We start from the raw sequence: 15,992 nt of genomic DNA, 5'->3' as shown, positions 1-15,992 counted from the left end.
AAAAAATGACCAAATTTGAAAGTTCACACTTTGTTTCATATCAGAAGTAACCTGGTCTGTCCTGTCTGTCAAGCGCGTTGTCAGTGTCCTCTCTGTTCCGCGATGTATTTTTTACTGTGTGAGAACATGGTGTGTGGCGTGAGAGTGGCTTGGCTTGTCAGACATAGCAACAGTAGCTAAAGGGGGCGGGTCTTTGCGAACGGTCAATTCAAGTGGCCCGGGACGTGCACAGCGCAAATAGAGAGGAGATTTCATTCGGCACATAGAAGGATGGGACAGGACTCCTTGACCAATCCTCTCTCTCCAAGGCTGTAGTCGACATGGTGTTGTTGTCATCGTCCTCCAACGCGCCAAAAAACACCAATCCACCTTCCAAGGGGCGAAGGGAGTCTTCGACAAAAGTAAGGGGCTCATGCGAGCACAAGGCCAGCATGAGCTCGTCTCCTGAGTAAGCAGCCTCCGGCTGGCGCTGCTTCTTTCTCCACGGCTCGACAGCATTCTCGGGCATTTTATCACCAAGGATAATGGCGATATTGAGGTGAAGGGTCCTAACATAATTCCTCACAATGGGGGCAACCAGACCCTTCCATCGCCATTTCCACATGGGCACGACCCAGGCAAAGTACACACGAGTCATGTCCATCCCGCACAGAACGCTAAAAGGAAATAATCCACTTTGATGAGGCGCTGATCAACGGCGAATACAGGTTCAAGTAGACAGGTGTCATGAAAGAGTAAGATTTGGATGCAATGACGTCAGCAGAAGTTTATGTAACGTGTGTGCCAGCCTGCTTGAGCGCCATTGGCCTGGGCGATGCGCACGGCGCCATTTAATAGGGCTTCAGTATTCTAATGGCGCTTTTCCACTGCACAGTACCAGCTCGCCTTGGCTCGCCTCGACTCGACTCGCCTTTGTTTGGTTTTCCACTGTGTAAAAGTTGTGCTTCCAGGTACTTTTTTTCGTATCACCTTCAGCGAGGTTCTAAGCGAGCCGAGGCGAGCTGAGGCGATACTAAACTGTGACGTGACACACGGCAGACTGCTGATTGGTCAGAGATAATCGTCACTATTCACTGCATCATTATTGCACGCGCCAGACGGAGTATCCTGAATAACCCCGACATTTTTTAATCGTTTTGCCAGAGATTGCGTCATATACCCATTACTAATATTATGTAAAACAGCATACACTCGATTTCCTCCATTGTCCTGTGTGTGTGGGTAGCGGGTGTGTGTCGCGTCGCAATGACGACCAGGTACTATTGTGGAAGTACTATATGCAATGGAAAACGGAGCGAAACGCGAGCCGAGGCGAGTCGAGTCGAGTCGAGTCGAGCTGGTACTGGTAATGGAAAAGCGCCATAAGAGAAAGGGAGTTTCCCCCTAGCGTCAGCTGTGACGCAATATTGAGAGACCGGCCTCGAAGGGGAACTGCTCCTCAAACAAGAAAAAATGTAGGGCAGGACTTGATTTTGTTTATCGGGAATGGATTGGATGGTTGTGGTCTGCCAATGCTGTGATGTCATGTGAGAGACAGGTCCCGCCCTCGCTCCAGTAAACACTCATCAGAGAAAAATTATGTTGCAAGAGGGAGGGGAAATTATTTTTATTCAAGATTAATAAGGCACATAAAATGTAATCATTTAATAACAGATTAATCATTTATAATAAACACTGCAATATTCCAAAACAAACAAGAACGGCCTGTTTTGATATCATGGTGACTTTAAAGGAGTGTTTCAACAGTAACAGAAAAGACAAATCTATATTTGTCTGTCAAGTCAGCCTTCATTTATATTGCGCTTTTAACAATATTGATTGTTTAAAAGCAGCTTTCCTGTGATAATAGGAAATTAAAGTAACAGAGATTGTATTGGCTTTACAGCAGCTCTTGAATAAAGTTATTGTTCAGCTAAAGTACGTTTTTGATTGATTCACTTCCGTTGCAAAGATCATTAGTTATTAACTTGGGGGCCGCTTACACGACACCGTTTTAACTGAAGACAGAAAACGTTCAATGCGTTTCGGCTGCTCATTTGCACGACAACAGTGTTTAGTGGCTCGAGAACGCAAACTTTGAAACAGTTACCAAGTTGCAAGATTTAAAAAAAAAAAATGGAACATTTCTACCCACAAACAGCCTTAAAGGGGTGGTATAATGCCCCTTTTCACAAGATGTGAGATAAGTATCTGATTTCCCCAGAGTGTATTTTTTTTTCCAAAAAAAGTTAACCCAAAATACCCCACAGATCATTTTTAATAGCATGTTAAAATTGTTCCTTTTTGAGGGTCAGCAAAAACGCATCGTTTTGTGTGTGTCCCTTTAAATGCAAATTAGCTACTGCTCCCGGCACAGAGGGCGGAGCTTCAAGAGCTTGTGTGTTAGCAGTTTGCAGACACACACTAAAATGTCAGAAACTGTTCTGCCTTTTATGTTAAAACTGGAGTCAGACAATGATGGAGAGACTCGAGAAGAAGTGATAACATGTAACAGGACATTTCTGAATGGTAAGTTGATGAATTTATTAAGCTGATGTGTAGTTTTAACTATCTTCAAGTCATTGATTAGCATATTCTGTCATGGTCATCTATAAATTGCTAATGTGGGAACTGTTGTAAGATGCCTACAGAGTGACATGCTGTTGCATTTGTACTGTATTGCAATAAATGTAAAAATGACGGATGTGACAGCTTGAGCAGACTCACAAATGCTCTAGCCTACTTCAACAACTCTTCCTATTCTCATCATGGACCCTTTGTTGCGTTTCCCCGGGGGCGGGGTTTATGTAAATGTTTGTGTGATGTCACTAACCCGGGAGGAAGCTGTAGTTCCTATCAGTTGTTTGTTGTGTAGTCCCTAAAAAGCAATTCTGTTAAAGGAAATATCTCCCTTTGCTTTGAGCGTTTTAACTTTGCAGATATTGTTTGAGCATAAACAGCAACGCTCTAACTAAAAGTGAAATCATAATCAACCACCCCTTTAAATGTTGTCTGTGAAGTTGTAGCCTACACGTGCAGGAAATATATTTCCTGAAATATATTTCAATGATGTAGTTGTTTTTTTGAATTGCTATTCTGCTTGATAGAATACATTTCCCTTAATAACAGAGTTTTTCTGGTATGTGGAGAAAAGCAATGTGTCAAAAGGCTGTGAAAAGTCCTGCGGATATTCCCATGAGAACTGAACCAAGCCATTCATATTTAATGTGATGTCACCCCAAGTGTTGGTTTTATACTGCAAAAAGACATTAGCAAATAAAAGGACCAATGGAATTACAAACTACCAGCAAAATATAGAATGTATTGTATGACAAGCACACACAGAGAGAGAGCGAGAGAGAGAGAGAGAGAGAGAGAGAGAGAGACAGATATGAGCCCCAAAATGTATTTGAACCTTTGAGGCATATTTAAAAATACATGATTGTCATTGCATTAAATGATGAAGCAATCCAAGTGGAATGTAAATCATGGAAATATAGAGCACCTTTCAAAGCATTCTGCGCCAAATAAAATGTACCAAATGTCTATAAACTGTTCTTCACAAGCTGCACGCACAATAAAGCTCTTATTGTTTTGTCTTATAAAATATCCTGTTACTAGGCCTAGGTATTTTAATTTGAGAAATTTCTGCTAACAATTATGTGAGTGAACTGCTGGATCAAACCGAATCGCGAACAATTTCAAACCTTTTGGCAAACCCGTTTGAACGATTAAATCAAAAGTCAAGATAAAAAAAAAACATTTGTGAAATGGTATCACTATTTCTTGTGCTAAAAGGCTGATAGAAAACATGATTGCTGAAATATTATCAGGGAAAATGATTCCCAGGTCGATACGGTAATCTCCAATGTCAGACGAGGATTGATTAGTAATATTTCACTGGGGCTTGTGCTCCAGAAAAAAAATGATGCCTCTGTGTGAATACATAGCACATTTTGGATCTAATAATTGAACATGTTGCTCACCTCTTCTTTTTTTAATGCAGATGAATGACTTTACAGTCAACATGACAATCTACAGTACTGGTAGACTATCAATATTTTTATATTATATTCAATATTGAATTCAGTTTCTCACTGTCAGGATATGCATCTAGTTATGCATTCACACTATTGTCTTGTCTTCTGCAATGAATGGATTTAATATAGGCCTAATTTATGCTCCATATATTTTAGCCATATAAAGCCTATCATATTTAATGATCAAAACTTTGCTGAACAACTGGTTACATAATCTTCCACATGTCTTTTGTCATTTGATTGATAGTTTAAACTTTTTTTGAATCAAGTGTGAATCAAAATGTCCACCTTCAGGTCGTGGTACACGTCTTTTTTTGCTGTGAAACTTAAGAATATTGTTAGTAGTGTGGATTCAAGCAGCTTATGTTTACTTGGTTAGCCATATATTATTGATTTTTAGAAAAAAAAACATGATAAAAATATTATATAGGCTATATCTTAAAAATATATCCATCAGGCTTTTGAGGAATGTTTATTTGTACATCTGCTTAATATGCTTAATATTAATATTAAATATAGACATATTATTGGCAGATATAGAGTGACAACTGTAGTCTGTTATACTGTTACAGAAATCTCACAAGCTATCAGAATTTCATCTTACTTTTTGGATCAAATTGCATATTTTAGCTCAGTTTGTGCCTCTGAATAAAACTGATGTATCCCCAACCCCATAGATTATGAGCTCCATATTCACACTATATCATACTGGGCCTATATGAGCCATGATGTATCAAATATGATACAATACAAATATACAAACTTTTTAGATTTTTAGAATACTTTGTCTAAAGGTGCAATAAATTCTTCCATTTAAAAATATATATAATCTGCATAGTGTCAGTAGGGCTGGGACAGTTACCGCATTACCGCAATACCGCGGTCACATGACCCCTACCGCGGGTCTGAGCTCGTCATCGCCATCACCGCAAAAAACAACAACAAAAAAAACACTGGCCTGCACATGTGTGCACGTTGTGTCTAATGACATGGATTCATTGATTCTAATGACATGGATTATGTCTAATGACATTGTGTCTTATGGAGTCAAGGTTTTCTAAACAAAACTTATCAAACGATGGAGAAAATCCGACCTTTCGCGAGTTGGGCAACGCAATGTTTCATGACGCAAAATATAGATTATATTCTAGAGATGCGCAGATGGGCTATTATTTAATCCGCAAGCGCATCACAAAACTCATCATCCGTTCACCATCCTCAACGTTTTTTGACCAATTTTCAAAACCGCACCCACCCGCTGATTGTATAAGGTCTATGGGCGACACAAGGCGCTGCTGCCGCGAGCCACGAGGCTAGAAAGCTCCTGGCTGTTCTAGAAAGGAGACTGATCCAATGCAGCAAAGATATTTAACGGCTAAAGCCCGCAGTAGCTATAGCCTATTGGCTCTGTTGTATCCCCAGAATTCCGATCGGCGCACAGGGACAAAAATAAATAAATATTTTCACAGAGTAAAGTCTTCTCTATGCAATGCAAGAGATCGCACGGGCGGTAAAGCGGTAAGAAAAAATCCATACCGTCCCAGCCCTAAGTGTCAGTGGTTAGTTTGCAACAAATAAATCTGGAACATTCTCCACCGCGAGGGTTAGGAATAAAGACAAACTCAAATATCACATTATCACAAGCCCCATTGGTATCAGGTCATGAAGCTACATACTAACAATAATGATGAGGGTTTATTGTTGTAATCTGCATAGGAGCGGTTTGCATGTTGTTGACATGGATTTCGGCTTTCCTAAATTTCCCAAATTTCTCTCCGTCCAGCATATCCACCCCCCTCCTGTCTTCCATTGTAATTCAGTTCATCTAAGCTGCCACATAGATGGATTGAAGCATAAAGTAAGCCAGCACATGACCAATTATTTGTCGAAAGCTCATTTTCACTTCATTATTGCCTGGCAGGCTAGATTTAAAGCCCTGACAGATACGTTGTAGAATCCTTTACTTAAAAGTATATTAGCCTGCTCAGAAGAACTTATTAATAGCATGTCACTCCAGGCTGCATTTTTTTTAGGTCATAGACAGATTTGAAGAGCAATAATTGATGCGACTTGTTACAAAATCTGAAATATAATGCATAACTCACACTGTTGCTCTTGTGCAGCTGATGTGTGCATTGTGTAATGCGTATTGTGCTCTGACTGGGTGTTTAATGGCTTTATTGACCGGAAGACCCCGTGCCCCTGTCATCACCTCGTCTGATTGCCTCTGGACTCATCCATTCATTCCCAAGAGGCTTTGCAGCTGCCCTGCACATATAGGCAGAATGAATCACCAGGGTGTAATCAGAAACTCTGAAAAATAAAGGTTGCAAAAGGTTTTTTTTTCTTTTTTGTTTTTTTGCAGTGATGCCATAGAACATCCATTGTTGGTTCCCCAAATAACATCTCAGTGAAAAGTTCTGAAAATAACCTTTTTTTCCCTTAGTGTAAAGAACATTTTAATATCTGGATATTCTGTGCACTGTAAAGAACCTTTTGTGCAATGCAAAGCTAGACGTTAAAGGTTCTTCACGGAACCATATGCCATTAAAGAACCTTTATTTTCAAGAGTGTATGTAGGCCTGATACTGAGAAATAATGTGCAGACATTATTATAGGAAATTTATCCATTAATACACATCATATTTTTCATATTTTAAGACTGTACACTTATGATTTGATCATCTTAAGATATGCATTGGCATTTCATTAAGCGCACGTTAAGCTGCGGTCCTTCTGGAGCTTGTGCTTCAGTATTTGCTTGCCTGCAGTGCGGGTTAATGATGCTCTGCCAGTGCTGGAGATCAATTGAAACTGAGGCGATGCGTTCCTGCACCCACCCCAAACAGAAAAACACAGGCTCCTTGGAAAAACACAGGCTACCAGTGGCAACATTTTTGCAAAACGCAAAATACATACCAATACGTACATATCACTGTAGTTTCCAACAGAAATGAACACTAGAGGCAGTAAAACAGCAAGCACTTTTAATCGTTTTCATACACAATTATGATTGAGGGGCAGATTATGGATTAATAAAGACTTGTTTTTACACAGCTCCTTGCACAATATTATGTTATGTCCGCAAAACACTTCTTACTGGGTGATTTGTAAACGCTCGGTAGCTCAACTGGCACAGAATTTTACCGGCAATGCGGAAAGCTCAGGTACAAATCCTGTGAAAGACGAGTCACGATAAAAGAGCTCAACTACAAGAGTTCAAACAACAAGCTAAAATGGCATGGTTACAATAGAGTTTTTATGTCACATTTGATTTGGTTAACACTATCGGGTAGGTTTAGGGTTTAGTTTAGCCATATTCACGTTCATCTGTTCCGGAATAGAGTAAACGCTTTTAGCGCCACTCACGGTTTGCGTTCCCTCGAGAAACTTTGTGTTCGCTCGCAAAACCTTTCGATCTCTTTATGAGCGAAAGCAAAGTTTTTGTTTTTGTGAGGGAATGCAAAGTTTCTCAGTGGAACGCAAAACATTTGAGAGAGAAAGAAAACCATTGACTTATTTTTCCTCTCATCGCATTTTTTCTTCTTCACTATGTCCCCTCAGGTTCTCCGTATAAGTCTACGGTGAAGGGAGATAAATGCAGGGGGGCAGTGTTTCGGAAGACACTGAAGCATCCCCGGGCGCTGCCATTGGCTAGCGGACCCCCACCTGCTGTTAGCATTCCATTGACTCCAATTCATTTTGGCGTCACTTTGACAGCGAATAACTTTACATCTGAGGCGTTTAAAGACTCCGTTTGTACATTGTTTATTTCTAAAGAAACACGAAAATGTATAAAAGGCTCCATTACCTTGTACCTTACGTTATGGCCCCGTAGAAGCAGTTTTTGTAAAAATAGGCTAACGATTGCGTCATAACCGCGCGACTCTGTCGCACAAGTCGAGAAATTACCGTATGGACAGGCAGAGAAGCTCGCAAGCAATCGGGGGGACGTGGAGGCATAAAGTCAAGAGAGAAGCCCATAGAGAGTGATAAAGTTGCTCCCGCTGCTAGCTCATGGACAGCTAATGCTCACGCTCTCCGTCTCTGCGAGATTTGGAAGGGAATGATTCAGATTTCTCTCGGCACAGCTACTAGAAGACTGACAGGTTGCTCACGTCACATCTACGTCGTCAAGCTCAGTTTGAGCCTGCGCAGTTCGCCTGGCGATCAGGAAGTGAGTGCTTCTAATTGACTTCACTTCTCTCCGTTGAAACCTATGGGGTCGCTGTGTCCAGTTTATATACTGTCTATGGATAAATGCTGCTTCCTTTTCTCCTAGTTTCGATAATGCTCTCACTCATACACACAGTCCATTTGTTATCCTATATCTATGAATTTATTTCAAAATATGTTCAAATGCAATTCACATACATACAATGACTTGTTTTGGAGCATATGTATTGAAATTGATTTGGTGTCATTAAGTTAAGATGGTACAATTGTCTTGATATCATAAGAAAATGAAATGATTTAAAGAAAATATTGAGAAAGAAAGCCTTAAGTAGTTTGGTAGATTATTTTGTTATTTATTAAAAAAAAGATAAATAATATTTTTATTTTTAAAAAAGCTTCACTTTTTATTATTTTTTTCACACCTTTGTTGGCTAAATGTGATGCAATCAAGATGTATAAAACGTGGTCAATAAGGTCAATAAGTCACTTAAAATATTTAGATATTTTGACTGTTACATCATGGCAAGGTTTTAAAATATGTGATGGAACTCTTTAAAAACTTTATAATTGTAACAAATTGAAAAAAATATATTATTGTTTTTATATAATAAAACAAAAGATACACTCACTCACGTGTATTATAGGTGTAATGAAAATGAATGTACTGGTTATTGAAGTGATTATTTAAATGGCATAAAAGTCAAAACCATATAAGAACTTGGCATGTGTTTTAATAACTGAATTGATGTGGTAATCCCTCTGGACATATGATGCCATACAGAGAAAAACATTTCTTGACGCATTGATTATATGACTATATTGCGTTATCGTTTCAGGCATTTAAAGGGTAATTAAGAGACCATCCAGTGGGAGAAATGACTCTCATGGATATCTAGACTCGAGATCATTAACTGACAAATGAATTGAAAAATAACAAAGATCTACAACTAACAAGCCAAGAGCCTAACTTGAACTGAGTATAGCCCTATTCGCACTGGATTAGTATTATCTGGGGACCTCGTGTGATTTAGAAATTACCATCTGTAAAAGAGCCTTTGCTTCCCTCTTGAACACACGTTCCACATGTGATATTCATAGCAGCAGACATACTTTTGTTTTGAGAGTGGATCACTGAACTGGTGTGAAAACAGCACTCATGTGATATCAGTGAGAACATGATAGCGACCATATATATATATATATATATATATATATATATATATATAAAACCATCACAACATTTATTTCCATCAAGAGGCGCATTCGGTTTTAGTCAAGATCTTGAATTGACAATGCAAGAGTCGAGCACTCTGTAAAGTCTCCTCCAGCACATCCCAACGACTTTCAATGAATTTAAGGTCTGGACTCAGAGGTGCCGATTCATGTGTGCAAATGATCCTTCATGCTCCTCCCAACCATTCTTTCACAATATGAACCTTGATGAATCTTGACATTGTCATCCTGGAATATGGCCATGATGTGTCTTCCTACATAGTTGTTTAAGAAATTAAAAGTCCAATGCTGCCAAAAATGCTAAAGAAGAAATGCTGAAGAAGAAATACTGCCAAACATATAACATGCTAGAAACATAATAATCACTGCAATAATTATTCAATCATAGAGTCTTAAGCATTTGTCTATTTTTAATCCAAAAAGCGTTTCTTTTGGCTGGGCACAGTGTATATAACAGCGGATGACTTTGCCACATTCTTCATAAATAAATCAACAACCATCAGCAGCCAATTCTCCACACTACAAACTGACATACAAATCTTAACAGCAAACAAGCACACTCTCGCCTCCTTCTCTCCGTTCCTGAGGCAGAAGTCTCCAAACTCATGCATTGCAATCACCGTACTACCTGTCCTCTTGATCCTATCCCCACTCATCTCTATGAAGCCATTTCTTTTTCAGTTGTACATGCACATCATCAACACCTCTCTGCTCACCGGTAACTTTCCCACAGTATTTAAGCAGGTTCTGATAACCCCACTGATAACACCCACTCTAAATCCAGCACTTTTAGAAAACAACATTAATAATACACTTCAGCGCGTCGTGTTCAGCTAAGTCTCTACATTTCTCACAAAGAACTACTTCCTGGACAACAACAAGTCTAGCTTCAAAAGTGTCCACTCAACTGAGACTGCCTTGCTCTCGGGTATTGAAGCTCTGAGACTGGCAAGAGCAGCTAAAAAATCATAAGTACTCCTCTTGCTGGATCTGTCTGCTGCTTTTGACACCGTTAACTCTCATGACAATGAGCATCTCAGGAACTGCACTCCAGTGGTTCAAGTCACTCAGGTAGGTCCTTCAAGGTTTCGTGGAGGGGTGAGGTGTCTGAGTCGCAACATCTAGCTACTGGGGTGCCTCAGGGCTCAGTGCTTGGACCACTTCTCTTCTCTGTCTTCATGTCATTACTAGGATCTGTCATTCAGAAACATGGCTTTTCCTTTCACTGCTATGCTGATGACTCACAACTCTACCTGTCATTCCAAGCCAGATGATCCGACGGTAGTTCATCTCAGCCTTTTGGTCCATCTACACTGAAATGCAACCCCAGAGTTTTCAAACTAAAACAGGGTCTGCAGCATTTCCTAAAGTCTTTCGAGGGTCAAAAACTCGAGTAGTGTGGACGTTACTCACGCCAGGTGTAACCGTAGAAAAAGTTAAATGAGTTTTAAAACAAAATGCGCTAGTGTAAACATAGCCTTACTATTCTATTATCTATTTTTATTACTTAAACAACAAAAAAACTTGCTACATGTACTGTGCTAGACTAACTGGGACAAGTCACAGCACTTACATATTGTTGCTCTATTGTTAATTTGATTGCTTTCATATTGTTATTTTCATTTGTAAGTCGTTTAATGATGAAATAAAAGCGCCTGCTAAATGATTAAATTTAAATGTATTTTTTTTCTCCCTGTCAAAACTGCAGTTTCTGTGACAGATGCACCTGCCATTCATTCAGATTGTTTTTCAAAACAGGATATTTTTGTCCTGATATGTGTCATTTCTGTTCTCATAGGTTTCTGTAAGGTAAAGCAGAGCAGATCCACCTGAGAGAGCCATGTATGTACATCAGTTGCATGGCAAACCTCCTTGGCAGCTGGCTGAACATGGTAAAATTGCTCTATTTTTGAATGTAGATTCCAGTGCAGCCATCTATAATGGAAGAGTTCACCTAAAGATGAAGAGCTTTGAGTCATCATTTACTCACGCTCATGTCTTCCCAAACCTTTCTTTCTTCAGTAGTACACAATCATTTTGAAAAGAAGGTTTTATTGTCCATACAATGAAAGTTTCAAATCCATGTGGTGCGACCAATATGTAAGACTCATTGAAATTTTTCTAGAAATTAGCATTAATGTTTTTTGCATACCATGGACTTCAATTACCACAACAGGGACAAAAAAGAATATCAAAATATCTTATTTTGGGTTCCACTTAATAAGAAAAAAAGGCATAGAGGTTTGGAATAGTTTATAGATGACAGACATTCATAAACATTTTCATGTTTATGTGCTTTATTCCTTTAAAAAACAAATCTTTACTGTGTTTAATGTCTTAGTGTAAGTTTGAGAACATTTGTAAAATTATTATAATTAGTATAAATGTAATATATATACATACATACAGTATATATATGAATTGGTTATATATATATAACCAATGAAAAACAGTTCTGGCACACAAACTGTTCTCGCACAGCACAGACGAGCGTTCCAGTATTCTGTCACATTTTCCCTGTCTGTTTCTTTTCTTCTGTCGGTCTCTCTTGGCTGCTGAGCTTTCTGTGTCAGTGGCAGCTTGATTTTCCACAATGCGACATGTCCTCCACTGCAAAAGCGAAAGATTTCCCCAAGTGTCTGTAACAGACTAAGCCGATTGTCTCCATGTGTGGCCTGTGTCAAATCACTCTGAATTCCAGCTCTGTCGCAGCTGGATGCAGCCACTCCTGTCTTTATTCCTCCCTCTCGCAGGTAATCTCTCGCTAAACTTCAATTGACAGTTTTGCTCCATCGCAATGTGCATGGCAGCGAGAGAGTAGTGTTCAAATTTTAGCTTAGGTAAGCTTATGTTGTATAGGCTAGAGTTTTTCCTGCCAGAGTCGGCTTTGGGTTGTTTGCTGAGGTTTTGTGAGGCGCTATTCTATTCTTTTTAAAGCTTCTTCGGCAAGATTTGTATTGTGTAAAGTACTATTCAAATACATTTTAATTCAATTACTTTGTTGTTGTCATGGCACTTGGCACTTGTCTTGTTTTCAACTGTGAATTATGTGAGTCAACATTTGCAGATATGTTCCAAAATCTAGTGAGCTGGCTACATAGGCAGCAGCTTAAAGCATCATAGGCTTGCTTCTACATGAAGAGTGTATACGATGCCTTCTAAGGGCTGTGTACACCACACATCATTTCAACTAAAAATGGCACAAACAAAATTCATTTTGGCCATTCATTTACATGACAACGCCGTTTTGGGGGCTTGAAAACGAGTTTCAAAGTGCAAGTTTTTGAAAACTATATTGTTATCGTCTACATTACAAAAACACAAATTTGTGAAAACGGTGATGCCATGCGCATGAGTATTACATGTTCAGTCTATAGGCTTGTAGTGTTAAAAAAAACGTTGTCGTGTAAATGTACCTTAAGACAGAGTAGCATGCAGGGGTGCGGGAAGTAGGGGTGGTATTTTTACAGGATTGTAAATGCAACTTTAAGTGGGCTATTAGAAAAGTGTTCTTTATATGTTACATTTGCTTTTTAAAACATACGCGCAGAGTGTGACTTCATATTGTGACCGTTGTGGTGTGCGTAGAAAGAATTTGTCCGCTCTACTGAAACATATTTGATTCCCCTCCGGGCGATCCCATATGTGTATTCTTCCACGGTACAGCTTACCGGTTGGCTAGCCCATGTCTTTCCCTTGGCAAAGCCCGCTCTGCCATCCCTGTCGGTGTTGTCTCCACCCTGGCTAGGTTCGATCCTCCGCATGGACCTTCCATATGTAACTTAGCACTGCCCTCTTGCCAGATCTCCCTAGAGCGCAGTGTGATCTCCGTAGCATCCATTTCTGGTTGGAATAGGCACGCTTTCACAGTATTATCTAATCTCACTGTATGGGTAAGTAGGAACAGTAGTGATCGACTTTCTCTGTGTAAAGCCCTGTCCTTCTTCCACCCCAGTGGTGCGGGGGGATCAGGCGGCTTACACGGGTGAAGGCACATCGTTTGTGGCGTTTTTCTTAGGGATCCCAATTCATCAGGCACTGAAGTAACACGTAGTGACTGACTGAATGGGAAAATCTAGGTTACCTATTGTAACCCCCGTTCCCTGAAGGAGGGAACGGAGACGTAACATCCCGTCGCCACAATCCCTGGGCTCACCGCTGAGCGACCTGCTCGGCTCCTTAGCAAAAACTTGAGTGTCTCTCTGCACACTTCCCATATACCCGTAGCACGTGGTGTGGTTCCTGATGCAAATCTCACTCAAAGTGCTTCTGTTTCTGTTAACACTCAAAGGTGATAGGGCTCTCGTCAGTCACTGACGTAACGTCTCCGTTCCCTCCTTCAGGGAACAGGGGGTTACAATAGGTAACCTAGACGTTCTATTTGTTCAATGTTGAACTTTCACTTATGAGTGTTAGTGGGTTATTATATGCATTAGACCATGTGTCCACCCAAAAAATTTGTTTCCTGAGGCCAGCGTATTTCCCCCCCGGTGTTTTCAATGCAAGTGCTGCATATTTAAAAACCGCAGCAGCGTGACGAAGCACAGATCATCTATTTTCCGCTGAGAACGGAAATGCTTTTTACCTGGTCGTAGAGAGTAACATTTTTTTTTACTTTGGGTAAAACTGTCATGGTTATGTTCTGTTTTGGCTTAGTTTTGTGCTCCCAGTTCCTATGTTAATTTCCTGTCATCCTTAGTTGAGCTAGTTTTTGAGTGTGTGCCAATATGTTACCATAGTAACCTATTGTGTCCACCTGCCCATTGTTAACTTACTAGTTTAGCCCTGTGTATATATACCGCATGTTTAGTTCAGTCTCTTGTCGGTTCTGGTTAGCACTACGTGTGGTTTTCTGTTTATGTTTTGATTTATTATTAAAGATGAATTATTGGACATTTATTTTCTCCTTTGTGTGATTGATCCACAACGTAACAAAAATGCAGCATTCATCACTGTCACTTTTTACCCAATCTCAGCGGCGCTGTTCTAGAGTGCCTGCAGCCAGGCTTTTTCAGAAACGCTGTTGATTAGATTTGTATATAATGCAATGTCTAAAAAACAGATAGCACACCAAAATGATCTACAAGCCACAGTTTGAATGGAGATCAAGCTGAGCTAATTTTAGAAAAATGTGGAGAATAACAAGAAATGCTTAGATATCATCAATATAGTGCTGTCTTGTAATTATTGCATGTGAAGGACTGGTTACTGCTGTCAAAATCTCAGCGCAGAGGAGCCATAAATTATACATGCCATAGCCCACAGCCACACATGATGAATAACCCACCAGGGATTACTGCACTGGGGTTATTATTATAGCAACTGTGCCAAAAGGTCATTGCTACTGATTTCTTGAAAGTAAGTTTGATAAGATATCTGGACACTGGAAGCATTACATAATTATACTGTATTAGTAAATAGTAAAAGAAATTAATTCTGAAATGTTCATTATGCAAGCCTTGTTATTAGGGGTGCACTATTAAGATAAACTCATTAGTGTGATGATGTAACAGGCTTCCTCAGTCTCTCCCAGCAGACATCCAACTAAATCATAAATGTAGTCCAGACTGAATGGGAATCATTAAAGTTATTTTTGTTCCATTTAAGTTTAAGCTTTTTATTTCTCCTAAAATTCCTTTTCCTAGAATACAATTCACAAATGAGACAATTTGTGTAAAAGTGCAGAGTTCTCTTACGTAGAGTTCTCTCGTACTGCGTCGAAGAACGCTACGGGAAAGATATTTCTTTGTCGAGATTGAAGCCAAAAATTAATCCTTAATTTTGTAATATTGTAAAACGCTTTTCTGAAGCATACAACCTAGGCGGAGCAATACAGCTCACCCATTGGCTGCTCTGCCAGAAAAGCACAGCCTATGCGAGGCCAGGACGCTGACCAATGAGGGCGCTTCGCGCCCTTCTGCGTCACCTCCCGCCCAAACAGGCGTGGCCTAGGCCTATAAATACGAGCATAGCTGTCTAACACGCCGATTTTCTTAAATTCAACGAAGCTGCACGCATCGCTGGATTGATTCGAGCCGCCACAGCCGTTTGGATACAAGCACCTCAGCAGGACGAGCCCTTACCTGAAGCCGCTGGTCATCGCCGCCTTCAGCCGCCGTTCCCTGCTGCGCTTCTCCGGCGTGGATATATCCTTTCAGTTTTGTGTGTGTTTTGTGTGTGTGTTCGCCTACCGCGTCACACGCTTTTTCCTCACAAAAGAGCACGAGTGTCTGTCTAAAGATGTCTCGCTTTTCCTGCGGCTCCTGCCGAGCCGCGCTCATCGACGGGGACCACCACGAATTATGTGTTTCCTGCTTGGGCGAGGAACATGCAGCGATCGCTCTCGGTGATGGCGGCTGCCATCACTGCGACATGATGCCAATCGCGACTCTGCGGACTCGCCTTGCATCTTTCGCCGAAGCTGCTCAACCGCCCCCTGTAGCGCCGCGCCGTAAAAAGCGCCGTGCTCAGCGGGTCCCGGAACCTCCCTCCACGAGGAGCTCGCCGCCGCCGCCGCTAGCTCCTCTCAACGTTTCGCTTGAGTCGCTCACCGACGGACAACAG

The 15,992-nt window shown here is 40.5% G+C and overlaps 1 long non-coding RNA gene across 1 annotated transcript in view; it reads left to right on the top strand.

Annotated features, from left to right (window-relative positions):
- Positions 1-2,352: 2,352 nt before the first annotated feature.
- LOC306984943 overlaps positions 2,353-15,992 on the top strand; it is a 35,478-nt gene continuing 21,838 nt past the window's right edge. Inside the window, exons 1-2 of the long non-coding RNA XR_013794694.1 lie at positions 2,353-2,508; positions 11,227-11,320. This is a non-coding gene — a long non-coding RNA (uncharacterized lncRNA). The remainder of the gene's footprint in view (positions 2,509-11,226; positions 11,321-15,992) is intronic.

This window comes from Phoxinus phoxinus (assembly GCF_949152265.1).
Source record: "Phoxinus phoxinus genome assembly, chromosome: 17".
NCBI classification, from domain to species: Eukaryota; Metazoa; Chordata; class Actinopteri; order Cypriniformes; family Leuciscidae; genus Phoxinus; species Phoxinus phoxinus.
The sequence above is the reverse complement of the archived record's forward strand: the minus strand, read 5'-3'. Positions and strand labels throughout refer to the sequence as shown.